General features: G+C 40.1%; 1 protein-coding gene across 1 annotated transcript in view; it reads left to right on the top strand.

Annotated features, from left to right (window-relative positions):
- Window positions 1–1,132: 1,132 nt before the first annotated feature.
- KMT2E (lysine methyltransferase 2E (inactive)) overlaps window positions 1,133–18,559 on the top strand; it is a 55,160-nt gene continuing 37,733 nt past the window's right edge. Inside the window, 1 exon segment of the mRNA XM_058804699.1 lies at window positions 1,133–1,295. The gene's annotated coding sequence lies outside the window, so the exon portion shown is untranslated.

Genomic DNA, 18,559 nt, shown 5'->3' with positions numbered 1-18,559 from the left:
AGATATGGTGGTTAGAAAGACAGGCTGCTTACGAACGGCAGGAGCTGTGTTTGCCCTGAAAGGCTGAGCGAGCTCCTGGCAGTGGCAGCGCCCGCTGGTCTGGATGGAAGCGCGCCATTCCTACTCCCCGAGCGCTGTTCCCTAACAGGCAAACGAGGCTCGTTCTCTGCTTTTCTCATTCATTGCAGAACAGAAATGCCTTCAGCGAGTGCTATCGCATTCGCTCTGAGGAAAAAAAGCTTTCTCCCACTTGCCTTTGAGTCCTAAACGCTTCGGGGAAGATTCTCAGCCTCGAGTGTCTTACTGAAAGTTTCAGCCAAAACCTCCCGAGCAGGTCTGCAAAAATTCCCGCTCCTTTCTCGCTCCCCTCTTCCCCTCCCCTCAGGTAGTTCTTCTGCGTGTGTGAGATCCAGCGGGTCTGCCCGGCTTTTCGCGCAGTTTAGGCCGAAAATGTGCTGTTAGAGATTCATAAAGAACACGTATGCTGACAGCATCGACGGTCGTGAGGAAGAAGCCGGAGGCTGGGGGTGTGAGAGCGGCCGAGGAGGGACTTTTGGCGTTTATTCCTCCGAGGATGCAGCTCTGACTCAGACACCCTCGCTCCCGCCCGCGCTCGGCCCCACAACAGGCCGGGACGGAGCCCCCGCCCCTCCCGCGCGGGCTGCGCCGCCGGGGCTGCGGATCGCCCCCGGCGCCAGCCCCCGCTGCCGCCGCCCCTCCTCCGCTGCCCTACTTCCCTCCTCACGGCCCCCCTGCCCAGCCCCTGCCGCAGTCTGGTGCCGCGGCCGCGCCCAGACCCCGGAGCCGTTCTGCGTGTTGCAAAATGGACTCTGAGGGCTCGGCGGGCGCGGGCTGCGCTCCCGGCCCGTAAGCAAAATGGCGGCTGTTTGGCTTCGCCTTGGTAACCCTGCCCCTGTCAGGCGGGGCGGGTGAGCCCCGTGCAGGGGGAGGGAGGGGAGAGCGGACGCCATTTTCCCAGAGAGAGGCAGTGACATAGAAGGGAGCGTAGGAGGCTGGAGGGAGGGAGGCACGGGAGCAGCGGCGGCAGCAGCGGGGTTTGTACACAGGTCCCAGGGCAAAGGCGCCTTTGAGCTGGTCCCTGTAGGGTTCTGCGCACTGAGCTAGGTTTGGGGGGAGGGGGGGTCTCCTCTTTCCCTTTCTTTTACTAGAGCCTGCTGAGGGCTGAGTCCTGCCTAGGGTAGGGATATCCGCAGTGGGGCTGTTGCATTGTTTTGGTTGGGATAGAGAAGGGGCTCAGCTGAGGGGTCCTGCTGCCTGGCCTGTGACCATTACAGGTGAGTCTTTGGTTATTACGAGCATATTCTGCTCTGGGTGCTTTGGGGGAGGGGGGGGTGGAAAAAGAGTGAAATGCGACGGGAATGTCTCATTACCTTCGGTGCGAGTATAACTCCTTCCCACCCTGAAATATGTTTAATTTCTGTTTAAGTTGCCTTGAATTTGCTTTTCCTTTTGTGGGGTTTGGTTAAAAAATGGCAGGCTGTCGCTATATCTTATGAATATGGCGGGTTACTGTAACTGGAGGAGCTGAGGAGAATTTTTTGGCAGTTACGCCAGATTTATGCATTATGCTCGGAAAATGAGCCAAAAGGAGCTATTATGTGACAACATAGGCTTCCTTGGGCTGGCGGTTTTCAGAACGGGTTTGTGCGTTATTGGGACTGCGTATTGAGTTTTATGAAGCTTGGGGAAGCCTATTCTTTTCCTCCATCCTGTAGATTTTTGCTTTGTGGTACTAAAATGGCTCTTTATAGGCCTAATCTCTTTGCCTTCCACACCCCCGCCTCCCTGCCTGCCTCCCTGTTAATATCTCCGCTTCGTGGTGTAACCTGGACAAACGGAGAGCTGTCCCGAGGAGTTTCTGTGCCAATTTAAAAGGGGATCATTCTCCCCACCCCCTTTCTCGAGGCTGTAAGGAGTTGGAGTGGTGCACCCCTTTCTCGCTTTAGTTTCTGCAGCCGGTGTTCGTGTTCCCTGGGTGGCATATTTCATTCTCTTTCCTGAAGCTGTAAGTGTCGGTGGGTTCGGCCGTATTGCTGCAGACACCGGGGAAGAGAAACAAACGGTTCACTGTGTACTACTAAATAGGGTAGAGAAACATAATATAGCCTGATTATAAAGGTCCTGTATTCCCCCATACTCGGCTATTAGGGAACGTGCGGTGTCTGAAAGCCCTGAGGTCCCTAAAATGCTACATACTACGTGTCGTCAAAAGCAGAAGTTCAGTGCTGCATCTAGATTTACGAATGTTTTAGTCTGTTTATTTACAGCAGTTTAAAGGAATAATAACGAAGCATTTTTGTTACTCAGGGTTCAGATCAGAGAACAGCAAGAGATATCCATGGCAGTACTTGCAATGCATGATTAATTGGTTATTATCACTATACTTCTGAAGTTACTTTTTTTAAAATGTGGAGCAAATTTATTAATTTCCCTCTTTTGTCCTTTAGAGATTCTAAAAATGGCGGCCTCAGGCTGATGTTGTGGTAATCTAATCAGCTCGGGTCCTCCACACCCCATGCAGTGCGTTTGTCTGCAGCATATTAGTGTCTTACTATGTTAAAAAGAAAAGGCTGTTCCCTTCAAATAACGTACAAAACAGCTCTTGGCTTTTACTGCGATTTAAAAATGCTGTGTTCCAGCTGATTAATTTTATTGGTTATGTGTGTGAAAGGCAAGTGAACGAGACCACTCTTGTCGGGGAGAAGGGGGGTGGAAGGAGGCAACAGACTCAGGCAGCTCCTTCGAGGGGTGTGTGTGGTGCTCTAAGGTAATCTGGGTGTCGGTTTGGTAAATTGGAAAGGCTCCTGCGTTTGTGATCGATACGGTGCAGCTGTCTGTCCTGCTAACGGCATAGAATCAGTAATATTTATCAACCACAGTCGTGGATTACGGTCACTAAGACACTCGGCTAAATTCTTCGTGGAAACACATTTGTGAACGTCACGTTCATCTTCCAGGAAATACCTTCACTGGACATCGGTGTAGTAATTCCATATATTCATAGTTAGAGAATACAGAATGAACTGAAGGGAATAATGCACGCGAGATTATAACCTGTTACTTTATTTAAAGACACAGAATTTCTTCTGCTGCCATGTAATTTTGGCATTGCATTTTTTTCTTCAATTTTATATATTGCTAGATAAATTGTGTATGTGATAACACACACACAAGTCCTGAGGGAAGGTGCGATTCCTAACGTCTAATTTTTTTCCTAAATGAAATATGAACCATTTAGTATCACCACTATAAATATGTTTGAGTGGGGGGAAGGGAGGTCACAAGGATTCATTATTTGGTAGTTGGTGTAGTCTGCTCTGATACATACTATAGCAGCTGCAAATTGTATGTTTTAAGCAACAATAACAAAAAATAAATTTTCACCTTTTTTTTAATGCCTGTCTTTAGTCTTGTCCTTTAAATTAATGAGATATGAAGTCCTATTCCAGTATAGCTTTAGAACCTTCTGGATTTAAGAAATCAAAAGTGAGATGTTGAAGTGGCAAAGCTGTCTTCAATCTGTGATGAATTTTAATTTAAATACCATTTAGAAGCACTGATGTAGGATTTGAGGTATACCTGAAGTTGAACAGTAGGATAGACTTTTAGGGTATTGTTAATACATGCCTTTAATGTGTTTTGAGGGCAAAGGCTGAGTGGTTTCATTAATTCTCCAGTAATGCATGCTCCCATCATCTTTATTTATATAAATACAATTTTTTCTTCTAAGCCATGTCTTATTCTCTCTATTTAAAAGTACATGAAAAAGACAAAGAATATATGGGCCTTTATGGAAACCTTTTGCCTTTTTCTTTCCTTGCCTTCAATTGGAAGCTGCTGTTCTTGATATTCTACAGTCTGCAGCTCTTCATGGCTTCTGTCATGTTCTCAAGCAGATATCTGATTGACAATTAGAGGAAAATAACCTTGGACACTTTACAAAAAGTGTTTGGGGAAGGGTAATGAAATAACCAAAAATACTAATTTTCAAATTTTACAGTTTGTTTTATGCACTAAGAACCTCTTGGGAATTTAGAGATCTTCCAGAGTTTTCCTGTATGAGTTTTAATGACTCAGTTTGCCTTCGTGACTCAGTTTCTCCATTTGTATAAACAGATCTCTGATTTGTTTTAAGGAGATGAGACTACAAAACAAATTCTACCTTTATTTTTTAACTCCATTGATGTTTTTATTTATATATTCATAAAGAATGAAATACCCCCCAACCCCCAAAACTAATACTAGCTTCTTGAAAGAGGGAAGATCTGAAATCTAAATTCTTTTTTTTTTTTTTTTTTTTTTTTAAGAATTCTGTTCCACAAACATTGTGTCACAAATGCAATAATGTGGATTGGATTTATGAATCCATTTATATTAAAGTTTTACATATCTAAAGGAGAATGTTGCTTAATTGTCACTTAGGCTTTTGGGTGAGTGTTTTTGCTGTCTGGGAAATTCCAGGGGGGAAATAATACTGACTCTTTAGACTAAATCTAGGGAAAGTTTCTCTTAGGACTAAGTAACCTCTTCAGGTTACTCTGAGGTAATGCAACTCCTGATTTCTCTTGGACAGCATACACAACTATTAAAGTTCTTCTGGAAAGCAGCAGAAGTGCAGAAATCAATGTCACTCTAAAGGCTGAAGTGTTTCTCCAGTTCTGTTCTTGCTTTGACTAAGGACAGTGTTAATTTTGCATGCATGCTAATACTAATTTTAGTAAGGACTATTTGTGGGACTGAGTTAAGGAGTGGTGTATGTAATTGTAGAATCATGGTATTGTTCTAACTAAATTAATGTAAATGAAGGTTTAATGAAAGTATTTTGCTGTTGTCATGTGACATTCTAACAAAATTTAGTGGGAGGGATGTAGATGGGTAAAGATATAAAATAGAAGGCAATTCAGACTTCTACAGAGATCCTAAAGAGGTGCATCTGTGTTATTTGCCTCGTGACTTCCATGCAGATGAGCATTTGTGAATCTCTCAAAACCAGACTTTGTTGGAGAGTGTTTTTTCAACAGGTACACTGTTGAAGTGTTTCCACTGTGCAAACAGTTCTGATTTATTGCTGAGAGTGACATTTCAGGCATCTCTGGGGGAAAAAATTTCCACAGATGAGAAACGTGGATTAGGGAAAAAATCCTCAATTCTGTGCTTCCAGATTCTGGATTCTTTAAAATATTAACTGTAGTGGTCTTTTGAATGGTGCAAAATGGATATTTCTATCTGCTTCAGTGTTCATATTTTCTTAGTAACAGAAGAGTTGTACCCACAAGACCTAATCTCTTTGAGGATCCAAAATTCTGCTCATGACCTTCACATTACAGAAAAAACCTGCTGTAGTTGTGTTCAAAGGAAAGCTGCTGTTAACCTTTAAAGCATAACAAACAAGTACTTAAAAGAAACCTTTTCAAGGTTTCATATACTTGCTAGGAGATACTGCTATTATATGTATTTCCTTCTGCAAATCTTAATGTAATAATGAAACAGGATTTAAGCTGTGTTGGTTGTTAGAAAATTTTAAGAAGACCTTTGAAGACAGTTAGTTTTATTGCACAGAGTATATGTTTTTAACATGCCTGACCTAAGTGGTTTTGTATCTTACTTTTCAAAATTAAAATATGGGTAGGAACTACAGTAAATTAGTGTCTATTCAAGTAATGTGCTTGAAAAGTGAATGTGAAGAATATATTATAGTAGCACACAGATTGCATCCTGTGCAAGTAGGGTATGTTTGTTACTTTTGCATATTGTATTACCAGAGTGCTGCCTCTTGTTTCATGTGATAGTTCATACACTGCTCAGATGGAGATCCAGTGCTGTAAAACCTGAGTGAGACTTTAAAGGGACCGGCAATTCTGCAAATCAGGCACTTCCAAAATAGTATTGTTCCTAGTTTGAGAATTTAAAATTAGCACTTGGATAGTTTAGGTAGTACAATTTCATATTGCAGGCTCAGGTTAAGGAAAGCTTTTTTATTTTATTCTCATTTGTAGTTGTGTTTTTTGTGTTTTATGCCATCATAATCTAGGTAATCATTCACTTTTCTATCTTCATCACAAAAGTAAATTGCCTTCAAGTTCAAAGACAAAATGATAAGACTAAATTTTAATGACATTATTGTACTTTATATTGCAACTTAAGAAGGAAGCCATATAATCTGTTGTTGGCCTCCTTATCATAGAATGGTGTGGAGATGGAAGGGACCTTCAAAACCACTTTGTTCCAGCGCCCGTGCCATGGGCAGGGACACCTTCCCCTGAGCTGGCTGCTCAGAGGCTCATCAGAGTGTGCCCTTGAACTTCCAGGAGTGGGACATGTGCTGCTTCCCTGCACAACGTGTTTCTGGTGCCTCAGCAGCCTCTCTGGGTAGGATTTCTTCCTACCATCTCATCTAAATCTCTCATCTTCCAGTTTAAAACTGTTCCCCCTTGTCCCGTTACTATCTACTCATGTAAAAAGTCACTCTCCCTCTTTTTTATAAGCCCCTTCTAGGTACTGAAAGGTTTCATTGAGGCATTTGGAGCCTTCTCTTCTCCAGACTGAACAACCCCTGTTCTCTGAGCCTTTGTAGGAGAGGTGCTTAGGCCTCTGGATTATCCCTGTGACCTCCTCTGGATCTGTGCTAACAGATCCACTTCTTTCTAGTGCTGCAGACACCAGAGCTTGACAGAGAACTGCAGGTGGAGTAGAGGGGCAGAGTCACCTCCCTTGACCTGCTGCCCACACTGCTTTTGGTGCAGCCCAGGGCATGGCTGACTTTGTGAGCTGAGAGTGCACGCTGTGAGTTGTGTGGTGCTGCTCACAAACCAGCACCTGGCAGCCTCTGTCCTCCTCAGGGCTCCTTCTCCACCCCTGCTCTGGCCAGCCTGCCCTTGTGCTTCCTTGGCACAGGGGCAGCTCCTTGCACTTGGCTCGGCTGAACTTTGTGAGGGTCACACAGGCCCACCTCTCAGGCCTGTCAGGGTCCCTCTGGATGACGTCCCTTCCCTCCAGCATGTTGGCCACCCCTCAGAGCCTCATGTCATGGACAGACTTGCTGACAATGTGTTTAATCCATGTCACCAACAAAGGTTTTAAACAGCCATGGTCCCACTAGCAGTGTGTGAGGAATGCCACTCAGCACTTGTCTCCACTTTGACATCGAGCTTGGCAGCTTTTGCAGCTTGTACAAGTGCAGCCATGCAGCCAGCTCCTTATCCACCAAATGCTCCATCCATCACTTCATGTGTCTCTCCATTTCAGAGTTAAAGATTATTTATCACTCACAGAAACTGATCAAACTAATAGCCTGTATTTGCCACTGAAGACTTCAACTTCATGTAGAATGGTAGATTCAGGTTTTTTTACCTTGAGGAGTTCTGAATATTTCACTTTGTTTGGTGTTCATTACTTTTTAACTCTTCTAAATTGATAGGACTGGAGATACCTTCTGACTGTTGGTGATGCTGTTAGCTTGCCTTGGGTAGACAGAGGGGCCTAACTTCTAATTAGAATGGTTATAATGGGCCTGAGCTGAAAACTGTAGCACAAAACAGGTGATAGTCAAGTCTAGATGGTTAATCCTGTTTTAACTACTGCTTTAAAGAAAATTTTCTAATAAGGAGTGGTTTTAGTCAGTTCTGCTTGAACTGAAGACTTGAGAATTACGGCAACTTATATATAACTTTTGAGGTAGGTACAGAGTGATTACATGTCTCTTTTGGTTTCCAAACCTATCATTCTAGAACTGTGAAAGAAACATGAATACTTTATATATAATTCATAAACAATACAGTAGTTATTTTACTGGTGATAAGGGTGAGGTTCCTCCCTCAAATGCCTTACCAAGTGATTCCACTGAAATTTTTCCTTTTGCTTAGGATAGGAACGTTTGATGGAAAACTTTAATATCTTTAATATTATGAAGGATTTTCATGAATGACTGTGTTGTGGGGTTCTTTTAAATGCTTGTTCCCTGTCTTACTTTCCAGTGATCTCTTTTGTGCTGAAAGACAAAAGCCAACACTGCTTTTTGTTCCCCTCTGTGTGGCAGTAGTAGTGAAAATTAAAGCTGTTTATTGAGCTTCCATCATTAGGCAGAATTTCTTTGTGCTTGTTTAAAAATCAGGTATTTTATGTCTCTGTTACTATAATTGAAAAATGTACTGAAGCCTCCATTGAAAACACAAAGCTATGGAGTTAAAATGCAGGGAATGGAAATTTCTTAACTCAAATAATACAGTTTTGCAAAATAATTGTAAATAGTTGAAAATAAATTCAGTTTTGTTTTCTTGAAAGTCAGAAGGATCTTTTGATCGTACACTTCTGTAATTTTTCTGTGTCCTTGAACGTGAAATAGTCCCTCCATCTGTTCTCTCATGTTTTCTTGCCAGTATCCTCCCCAAGTTTTTGTAAAGAACATTGAAATACTGCCAAATTGTTATGAAAATATATAGTCCAGGTTGAACTGTAGTTAATGGACTTCTTCTGACTGCCAGAAAGAATTAGAAGTTTGTGTTTGAAAGAATGTGACTCTCTGACTTGCTTGTGTTTTGATTCCTAGGCATAGGTGTAGCAGTTAGGTGAATGTCTACAAATTGCTTCCATGAGTAAAAGTAGAACCACTGTTGAGCTATTTAGGTAAATCAAGTGTCAGGGATAAAATGAGGAGCTAGTTTTTGAAATCTACATAAGTGAAATCATATCAAAACAAAAATATGCTGAGCTGAAGTCAGACTTGAAATATATAAAAAGAATTTACTTCTTCTGTAGTAGGTAGCTAATAATTGCAGTAGACTCCCAAGTCTTATTGAGCAGCATAGAAAAAATTAATTAGCTTATTTGGGATCATGAAGCCCACAAAATATTTATACTGTTGAAGGCAATGCCAATATTTATTTTTAGCCACCTGTTTTTTCACCCCAAAATCTGTACTTGTTGGGAGGAATGTTGGTGACTGAATTGCCATGAGGTATACTGTTATATTTAATAAAAAATAAATAGACTTAGCCCATGCAGTTGTAGATGTGAATTTGGGTATTCTTACAGAATGTGGACTGTATATACTTGCAGAAAGCCTTTATTTTTTAGGATGTTTGTCAGAATAATAATGTAAGATAACAGATAAATGTTTTCATTGCTAAGTCACAGGCAGTTTGTCTAAGTTTAATCAACAGCTTTTTTTCATTTTGTGCTAGATGGAGAAATACTCATTTGCAGTAAAATAGCTGATGCAAAAAAATGACATAAAGCCAAGATATTTTTACTGGGAAACTACTTTATTAATGTTCCTAGCCTTTGAATTTTTCTTTAAAGGCATTTTAGACTTTTCAGTAATAGACTGAAATGACAGGCTAATGTTAGGTAGATAATATAAACTTCTCCAGGCAATATGCAATATTGCTATGAAAACATAATTTTGCACCTCTTCATGTGCTGTGGTTGTTTTGTATTTTACAGTTCCTTGGCTCTCCAGCTCAAATAATTGATGGTTTTTGAATGGCTAGGACTTTCTTGTGTAATTTATTTCAGAAGTATAGCAGATGTTTAGTAAACTTACTGACATCAAGCAATTGGCAGTTAATTTTCAGTCCTGGGTGTTGAGTTCTGCAAATAGAAAACCTAAAATCTGCAAGTGTGGTGTGTGTTAGTATATCTCTGTTTACTGTTTCTTTCATTGATTCCTTTTCAATAAACTAATCCTTATTCTCTCTGTAACTGCTTTTACCTTTATTTCCTTTCTACCACTCATTCTTTTTCTCTTCCTAGTCCCCTATTTTGTCTAACTTCCACTGAGAGAAGAAAAGGAGTGAAGAGAGAGAGGAGGTAAGGTCAAGCCTTCATGTTTAAGGGACTAGCATAAATATTTGAGGAAGAGACCTTGCTTTCATTCACAGCAGTAAGCAAGAGCAGCACTGTAGTAAAGGAAAGTAGCTTATGTCCCATGGAAAGCAGCTTTGGTGTGTCGCAGAGGCTTGGCCAAACTGGCAGCCTGACTTGGTTTGTGCTCCCAAGCATGGCTTGCTTTGTGCAGGCTGGAGTCTGTGTAGTGAAGCTGTCACCTGTGTACCAAGGAAAACCTTGTGATGTGATGGAAACTCCAATTTTTTATGCATCTTGGATACCATGAAGGGGGCAGGGGTTTTTATTTCCCTCTTTTAGGTACTAAAGTCTGACCAATTCATAAAGTTTGGCTGTCATTCCAAATGTGACTGTGGTCTTTATTGAATGTAAAATCCTGCATTTGTCTCAGGGTGTTCCTAAGCTGAATCAGAGAAGTTGTGGATGTCCCACACTGGAAGTGTTGAAGCCCAGGTTGCATGGGGACCCTGAGCAACCTGGTAGCAGAGGTGTCCCTGCCTATGGCAGGGATGTTGGAACTGGATCATCTTTCAGGTCACTTCAGACCCAGGCCATTCTGTGATTCTGTGCTAGTGAATTTTGCTTATTGGCACTATTTTAAAAGCATAGTTTGAGGAAGAGTCTTACTTTGTAGTTGGTTGTAGTAACAGTGCTTCTTAAATAAGTTGGTCCAATGATTAAGTAGGTCTGTGTCAGTACAACCAATAATGTGATAAAACAGAAATTTGACAGAGCTGGGAACTTGGTGCCCTTGAGCTCTCTGTAGCTTTCTGGAAGTCCAAAAGGAGCTGGGGTTAGCTATGAGCAGTGTCCTGTGAGGAGCAGAACAATAATGATTTTAGCCATCATCTGTCATGTGTGACTTCAAACCAGCCACAGCAAGTACTTTTTTGGGTTTTTGTCTGTCTGACAGGGTACATGAGAAAAGTTGGATGGACATGAGTACTGACAATGTGCAGGTGACCCTGAAGGGTACTGAGGGGCTTGTGAGTGAGGCTAGAAGCAGTTAATATTGTGAGGAGGAAGAAGATACTGCTGAGAGGGACATAGAGAACATTAAATCAGTGGGAATGCTGGAGCACACACTCCAAATACCAGATTTCTTCTAGAAAAGGTTGTTTCTTCTATATGATTTGCAGGACTTGGTCATTAATTGGTCTTAATATGTATATTTGAGTGTGCCTACTGTGTCTTATTTTTCCTACTCCTTTTTTTTGTTTCAGCACAAATTAGAAGTAAGCTATCTGTTAGGTTACCACAGAAAGCAGCAAACAGTAGCAGAGGTCTGAATTTGGACTTGCAGTTGTTTCTAAGTCTGTGCAGTTCTTACTGCAGTGGTGTAACATCTGGAAGTTGGATATCCATCCTCATCTCTTAGGAAATCTGTACAGTTATGGAGCATGCTAGGGGAAACAGAGAAAACTTCTTTGTATGTAGGATTAGTCATTTATTCATGTATTATGCTTCTAGGTCTGATTAAAGGCATGTTACCTCTTGAGAAACAGACAGCAATGAATAAATATTGATTATACATTTATTTTATGGTATGTGTATATATGCTGCTTTTTTTTCATAATTGTGTGTTGATACAAGTATATACATATGCACACGTGCACAGTAGAGTTCATTATTTGAATGGTACCTAGAGTGTGCCATTAAAATGCCAGTGTCTCTTGCTAATTTTAAAGTAATCTCATTTCTTGTTAGACTTGTATGCTCAGAGCAGCAGTAGAAAGCAGCAGTTTAGAAAAGCATGATTTTATTTAATGAAACCTTCTTTAAATCTTCCCTTATTCCTTTCCAATTAAAAAGAAAGTTAAAAAATCAAACCCAAGAAACAAACAGAACCCAGCACACACCTCCCAAATCAAAAACAAAAAAAATTCCAAAGGAGGGGAAAACCTGTAGGTAGGAAAGCCAAGTAATAAAGCTTAGTTTGTTGGCCTTGTGACAGTTGAGGACATGAGTTTTCACTCTGTGTTTGTGGAGCCTGACAAACTATTGATAGTTGCATTTTTAATTAGATTTCTGCTGTATAGATTTTTGTGTGGATTTCTTGTGGTCGGGGGTGGTTCCCATGAGCATGCATTAAAATGATTGGCCTGTAAATGTGAAGGAAAGAATGACAAGAATTGCTTTTGCTCATGATTGCAAAACGTGTGTACACACATGATGTAATTGCAGGGAGGAGGAGAATGTTACGGTTGCATTCTCAATAAATGCAGCTCACGCATAGAAGATGCATGCTGAGGTAATAAAATGCAATAAAACAGAATGCTAACTTTTGGTCCCCTATTACCTGAGATGGCTTTGTATAAGCAAGTGACAATAAGATATGCAGGAGTCAGCAGAGGTCTGAAAGCAGTAATACAGTCTTGGAAATCTTTGCATCTTCCCTGAAAGGCCTTACTGATATGGGAAGCAATAATTAGTTTTGTAGTGGTCCTTTGTAACTTTGGAGCTAACCTGGACTCACAGTAGTGTGAATTTTCTACTGGGAGCAAATGGAAATTAAGAGTGCAACACTTATACATTCAAATTGACTTGAAGTTACAGCCAGGTTAGCATTGCATGCTGGTTAAACTGAAAGGTCTTGCTTAACTTAAGACTGTCATTGTGTGTTTTAACACTGATTTATTTTTTATCTGTAAATCTTGTAACTCTTCTTCTTTGGTCATTGCTTGAGAGGAATATTGACTGTTTCAACAATTTTATTTGTTGCTTCAAGTTGATTCCCTTAAGATTCGTACACATCTCATGAAAATGAGCTTTCTATATGTGTGTGTTGTGATACTTAATATAGCTCCAGGAAATGGTTATTATTTTTTTGCCTGGATTTAAAGGTGTGAGGGAAGGGCTTTACCAGTACTCAGAGTTTAGCAAAAGGGAGCCTCTTCTGTGCTTGTGTTGAGGGGAAATAAGCTCTTATAATCATGAGGTGAACTGTCCATTGCTGGGTAAATTGGAAAACAATGAAACTTTTTAGATGTTGGAGGGGGGGACTGACAATTATTCCTGGCCATTTCAGGTACTCAGTTTACTACATATGGGAAAGTGACTGCTTTCACCTTTGATGTATTTTGTAATTCACTTTTCAAGTTACATAATTTTGCTTTTAAGGAAAGAGTTGTCATATGTAGATAGCTTAGAAGGTTTTAATTAATTTTTCTTCAACTGTAGTTACGTGGATTTTGTATATAGGCCTTGTGAAAGTACAGAGTAGAGAGATGGTAATTTGGTTACTGTATAAATCCTTCTGTAGTGACATGAGTTAAGGAGTTCATGGGTGAAGTTGCATGCATCAGTAGAAAATCTAAATAATTATTTATCTTAAACCAGCACTGTTGCATCTAATGGAATAGCCTGGTTATGGGCTAATTAGAATTAGATTTTTCTCCTTAAGCTTCTATGTTTAGGAAGATCCTGGTAATTTGCTTTGCAGAGCCATTCTGTGATGAAATCTCCCAAATCTTGAAACATCTAAACCATCTAATAACTATTTTTTTATCTTGTAATTTTTGATGGGTGATAACTGCAGAGGAAAATATTGAAGAACTTTACACGTATACAAAATTCATAAAAACAGGAAAAAAAAGATTTAGTGTTTTTGTAATGCCTAGTGATGTGAGAAACTTGAACTGATCTAGCAATCCATGTACTTAAGTTAGTGTAGTCTTCTGTGTATGTGGGAAAATTCTTATATTTGAGATAGGATATAATTTAATTGTAAGCTTAATTCCATGTTCCACTTACATCCCTTTATAAATTAGGAAACAAATGTTAAGTTTCAAGTTGCTTTGAATCTCTTCCTCTCTTCTAGAGTAAATGTATTTTTTCTAACTTCTGTATACTTTTTGTATTTGTCACATGACAACAATCTGGAAATTGTTCATGGGAAGGGAAAAGCAAGGAACAGTGACACTGCCTGTAAAAAGTTGTCAGATGTGAAGAAGAATAGCAGAAACAGCTTTTATTTTTTCCTCTTTGGTTTTTGTAGTATTGGACATAAACATTGTTAAAAAAACCCCAACAAACTAGACACCCTCATCATAATATAATATTTCTGTAAGTGTTGTGAGTAGTAATGCTGTCTTGATATATTAGTGTCTCTTTAGGATTTTTTTAATGTTTAAGACAAATAAATTGTTAATGGTGTTGCCACCATCTCTTACTGATTTTTATGAAAAGTTTTGTAGGTGCATTTAGACAAGAGCTTTAGTATTCTTAGGCATACAGCAAAGGCTCTAGCAGGTTTAACACTACTGATGTGACACTGAATTACTGATGTAGTTTCAGGAGATCACACCCTGGCCTTCTTCAAGGTTGAGCTCTGTATTTGGGGGTTTTTCCTCCTTTGGGTACAAGTGGCAAAGTTAAGTTTCTTCTCCTGATGACAAGTGATCTTAGCAGGACATGAGAGAAAGGAAACCTGTGGTCTCTGCTAGACCACAGAATAATGTTGTTTTAGTGGAATACCTCAGGGATAATGTATGAGTTATTTCCTGTTCTTTAAAGCATAAATTGTGTTCTCTTTACAAAGCCACAGAGATTAATATTTTGGAATGTATTGCGCTCTTACACTTCTGGTTTTTGAGTACAATTAATTTATACAAAAAAGGGTCCTGGTGTCATAAACAAAGTGGAATTATGGTGAGGCTTCAGGTATTTTAGACTTGATGCAGCTGTTGTCAAAAAGCTCCTGTGTATTCTCTAGGGGCAAAGAGAAGTGCCATTTGAAGTGTAAATCAGTATGAGTGAATGGTGAAGTGTGATGGGTGTGAAGAGGTTGATCTTGCACAAGATAAATGTTTTAACCAGAAATTTGTCTGGGTTTTAGATGAACATTTTATTATTAGGGCAAGATAAACTTTTTTACTGCACTAAATAAAAGCAAAATTTATTTGAATAAGGGATTTTTTTCCTCCTATAATAAAGCTGTAGGGTGACCATGAGAAAATTTGGTGAATTTAGGAAATTGCCAAAATGCTTTCAGAGCTTAGAGTGTACTGTTACTAATGGAGTAGACTATAACAAAATTGTTGTTAATTAAGGTACAATAGATGAGCCACTTTGCCCAGTAAAGAGCTGATCAATGAACTTTGGACCAGCAGTTTTTATATGGTGGCTTTTAACTCTGTGACCCTGAAATTAACTGGAATAACCAGTGTGGTCTTCCTGTCTTTCAAGTTCATGTACTGCTTGAAGAAAGACTTTCTTAAACAGTAAGTTGTGGAAATGAATGTACCTATGAAAACAGCTTCTTAAAGGCCATGGATGACAGTTTGTCAGAGTTCTGAAAGAATAATTACTTGAAATAGATGGATACTTGCAGGAGTTGGAAAGTACCAAATCATGACAGCAGATAGTATTTTATGACTCATCTAAAATACCAAGCTTCAAAGGATAAGCAATCTCTTCATAGATAAAATTCCCCAGTGGTTGTGTTACTTTCTTTCTGAACTTATAAAAATACTGGGAATATTAGTATGTCATGACAGTGCTTCTGATTCTGACATGGTGGAAAATAATTATTTTCCATCATTCCAAATTTAACATCACTGTAGGGATCATAATTGGATGGCCTATATATAAGGTCACAGTTTTGTTTAATAAGTGGGTGTAGTGTTATTAATTTATCCTAGATCTCCCCCCACTCTCATTACAGGCATTTGTTGAGGATGGCTACTCATAATTAATGAGCAATATTTGTTTGAATTAACTTGGCCATGTAGGTATTGCAAGCCAGTGACTGCCTTCATTCTTCCATACTGAACTGTAGGCAAAGGAAAAGCTTTAGGGAGTTCTGTGTGTGTAATGAAGGTGATAAAAACCAGTGAGTATTGCAATCATGTTCCACTTCCTTTTAGATAAAACATATGTTTAATGCTCTTCAGGCAAAAACATCTTGATTTCTCAAGTTTCTGACCTTACTCAGTGTAGATCAGGTTAGAATTTTTTCCTGAATTCTGACAAACTGTATTTGAATAACTTGCCATAGGGCAGGAAGTTGGTTTTGGTTGAGTCCTCCGTTTTTTTGTTGAGTTTTTGTTGTTGTTGTTTTTGTTGAGTCCCCCCTTTTTTTGTTGAGTTTTTTTAGCTCGAATGGTGGTGTATTTGCATTGTCCTGAATGGGGGCATGGGTTAGCCATTGATTTCCAGTCTATACATAGCTATAAAACATTCATGGCTCTTCTTTTTCTGCATTATGTTTTAAAAAAGCCCCAAAATCACTTGATTATCAGATTCAAGTGATGTTCACTGACAACACAGAGAAGATCTGCTTACCAAATCCATGATGGTTGGGTAGTCTCAGTTGTTTTATGTAAGTTTGGAGATGTCACAGCCCATGACAGAGCTTTCTAAATTTGTTCCTCACTTCCTTCAGTCTTCAGGGCATTTTTGCCTGTGTTGTTTTACAGCTGATGCTCTAACTGGTTAGAAGTGTTTAAAGAAAATCTTTTAAGAAAAACCACACCATCAACAAAATCAAGTTTAAGTGCAAGAAATACCTAAGTGAGGATCTTGATCCCAGACAATGTTGTCTAATATGTCTTTTAGACCTACATTGACCCATTAAAGCTGTTTTTTAAGAATTACCTAATGACAGGCATCAAGTAAAAACTCCATTCTGCTGATGATTTGGTAGCATAGGTCACACTGCAGGGAGTACTGGAACAGCAATTAGCCCTGGCCTAGCTGATTTACCTGGATTTAGAAAATTCATGGTTTCTTTAAAGTTATTGTGTAAATTTTTTACTTTTTTAGAAGATGGGAACTAAATGGTGAGTTGATGTTTCCTTTAAGTTGTAGGTACACCCATTCAGGGTTCTGCCCTATGAGTAGAGTTAGCTATATGGTGGGAAAATGAGTGCTCACTTAAACTGTTAAATGGGCTTATGGGTTTTTCAACCCTTCTATTGAAAATATTCTATACCTGCTTTTGATTTAACATATTTTTCTTGCTACTTATTCTTGACAATAATATATTTTTTCTTAATTGTTTTGCGTAGCTAGTGATGCATTTTTTTACTTGTGGTATTTAGTAAGAAAATGCTCAGTATTTAAATGAGGAAAGCAAAATATTCCAAAGGCTACTTGGCCCAAAAGCTTTCTAGTTCATTGTATTTGATGTCTCACGTAATAGGACCAAATCACACCTTTTGCTGTCTAGGAGAGTGAACTAGCTGTAGGTTTAGGCACTTCAGACATCTTGGCATGTTCTGAAGTTAATTGCCAATCTTCACTAGTGTTAAAAAATTTAGGAAGTTAGATGAAGACTTGCTGCTATCTCATACTTTAGAGATGTCTTGTACATGCCACTTTGTCATCTTGAAGGTGCTGACCTAATCAATAAAAGAAGACAATTCAGATTTAATTCACAGGGTTTATCTGAAGTCCATTTCTCACCGGGGCTTGTGCTTTTTGTCAGTGTAGTGTTTAGCAAGAATAACGTGTTGAAATGAAGTTCAGCCAGGATAGGTGCTGGATTCTACACCCGGAATGGGGCAGCCAAGGATGTATGGACAGACTGGGAATGAGAGGCTGGAGAGCAGCAGCCACAGTAAGGGACTGGGGATCCTGGTCCTGACGGTCTGAACAGAGCCAGGAGGGCCACCCATGTCCAGGGGCATCAGGCACAGCAGCACCAGCTGGGCAAGAGAGGGGATTGTCCTGCTCTGCTCTGCACTGGGGTGGCCTCATCTCGAGTGCTGGGGGCAGTTTTGGGCCCCACAATATAAAAAAGACATTAAACTATTAGAGAGCGCCAAAGGTGGTGAAGGGCCTTGAGGAGAAGCTGTATAAGGAGTGGCTGAGGTCACTGGCTCTGTCCAGCCTGGAGGAGACTGAGGGGAGACCTCACTGCAGTTACAACTCCCTCATGAGGGGAGCAGGAGGGGCAGACCCTGATCTCTGCTCTGTGGTGACAGTGACACTGAGGGAGTGGCCTGAAGTTGTGCTGGGGGAGGTTTGGGTTCAGCACTACGAAAAGGGCTTTGAACAGGCTCCCCAGGGCAGCGGTCACAGCACCAGCCTGACCCAGCTCAAGAAGCTTTTGGACAGTGCTCTCAGGCACATGGGGGGACTCCTGGGAGTGGTGCTGTGCATGGCCAGGAGCTGGTCTTGATGATCCTCGTGGGTTCCTTCAAACTCAGCACATTCTGTGATTCTGTGAAAATACATTGATCTCAAAATTGTTGTGCTCATGTAGACATCAGCTAAGATACAACATTTTGTGGTATGAGAGGAGTGTCTTTATTAGGCACAGTATGTGCTTCATTGCGAAGTGGTTTGTGGTCTTGCAATTTTGACATTTTGGTGAGAGTTTGCAATTATTCATTATGTAACTGCTGAAGGTACTGGGCTACTTTACTCAAATTACCTAGTCATGTGTAAAACCTGGTCTGTATTTGTGTATAAAAGTGCATTAATTTACTCATCTGTAAATAGCTGAGAGCTGTTCACATTTCTCTTGGGTGGGTGTTCTGCCCTGTGTAGTAAGGAAAGTGGGGGACTGGTAGTAACTGGCATACAGGTTGGATCCTACATTCACTCGTGTGAGTCAAGCAGATTGCAGTTTACTCTGCAGTTAAAAACTACTACTGATTATTTTTATTTTACTCCTTTAAAAAAAATCACTTCCAAAAGTGGTACTGAACAGGCACAGTATCTTCTAATGGTGATTTATTAAAATGGA

The sequence above is a fragment of the Ammospiza caudacuta genome, chromosome 5 (genome assembly GCF_027887145.1).
Source record: "Ammospiza caudacuta isolate bAmmCau1 chromosome 5, bAmmCau1.pri, whole genome shotgun sequence".
NCBI classification, from domain to species: domain Eukaryota; kingdom Metazoa; phylum Chordata; class Aves; order Passeriformes; family Passerellidae; genus Ammospiza; species Ammospiza caudacuta.
The sequence above is the reverse complement of the archived record's forward strand: the minus strand, read 5'-3'. Positions and strand labels throughout refer to the sequence as shown.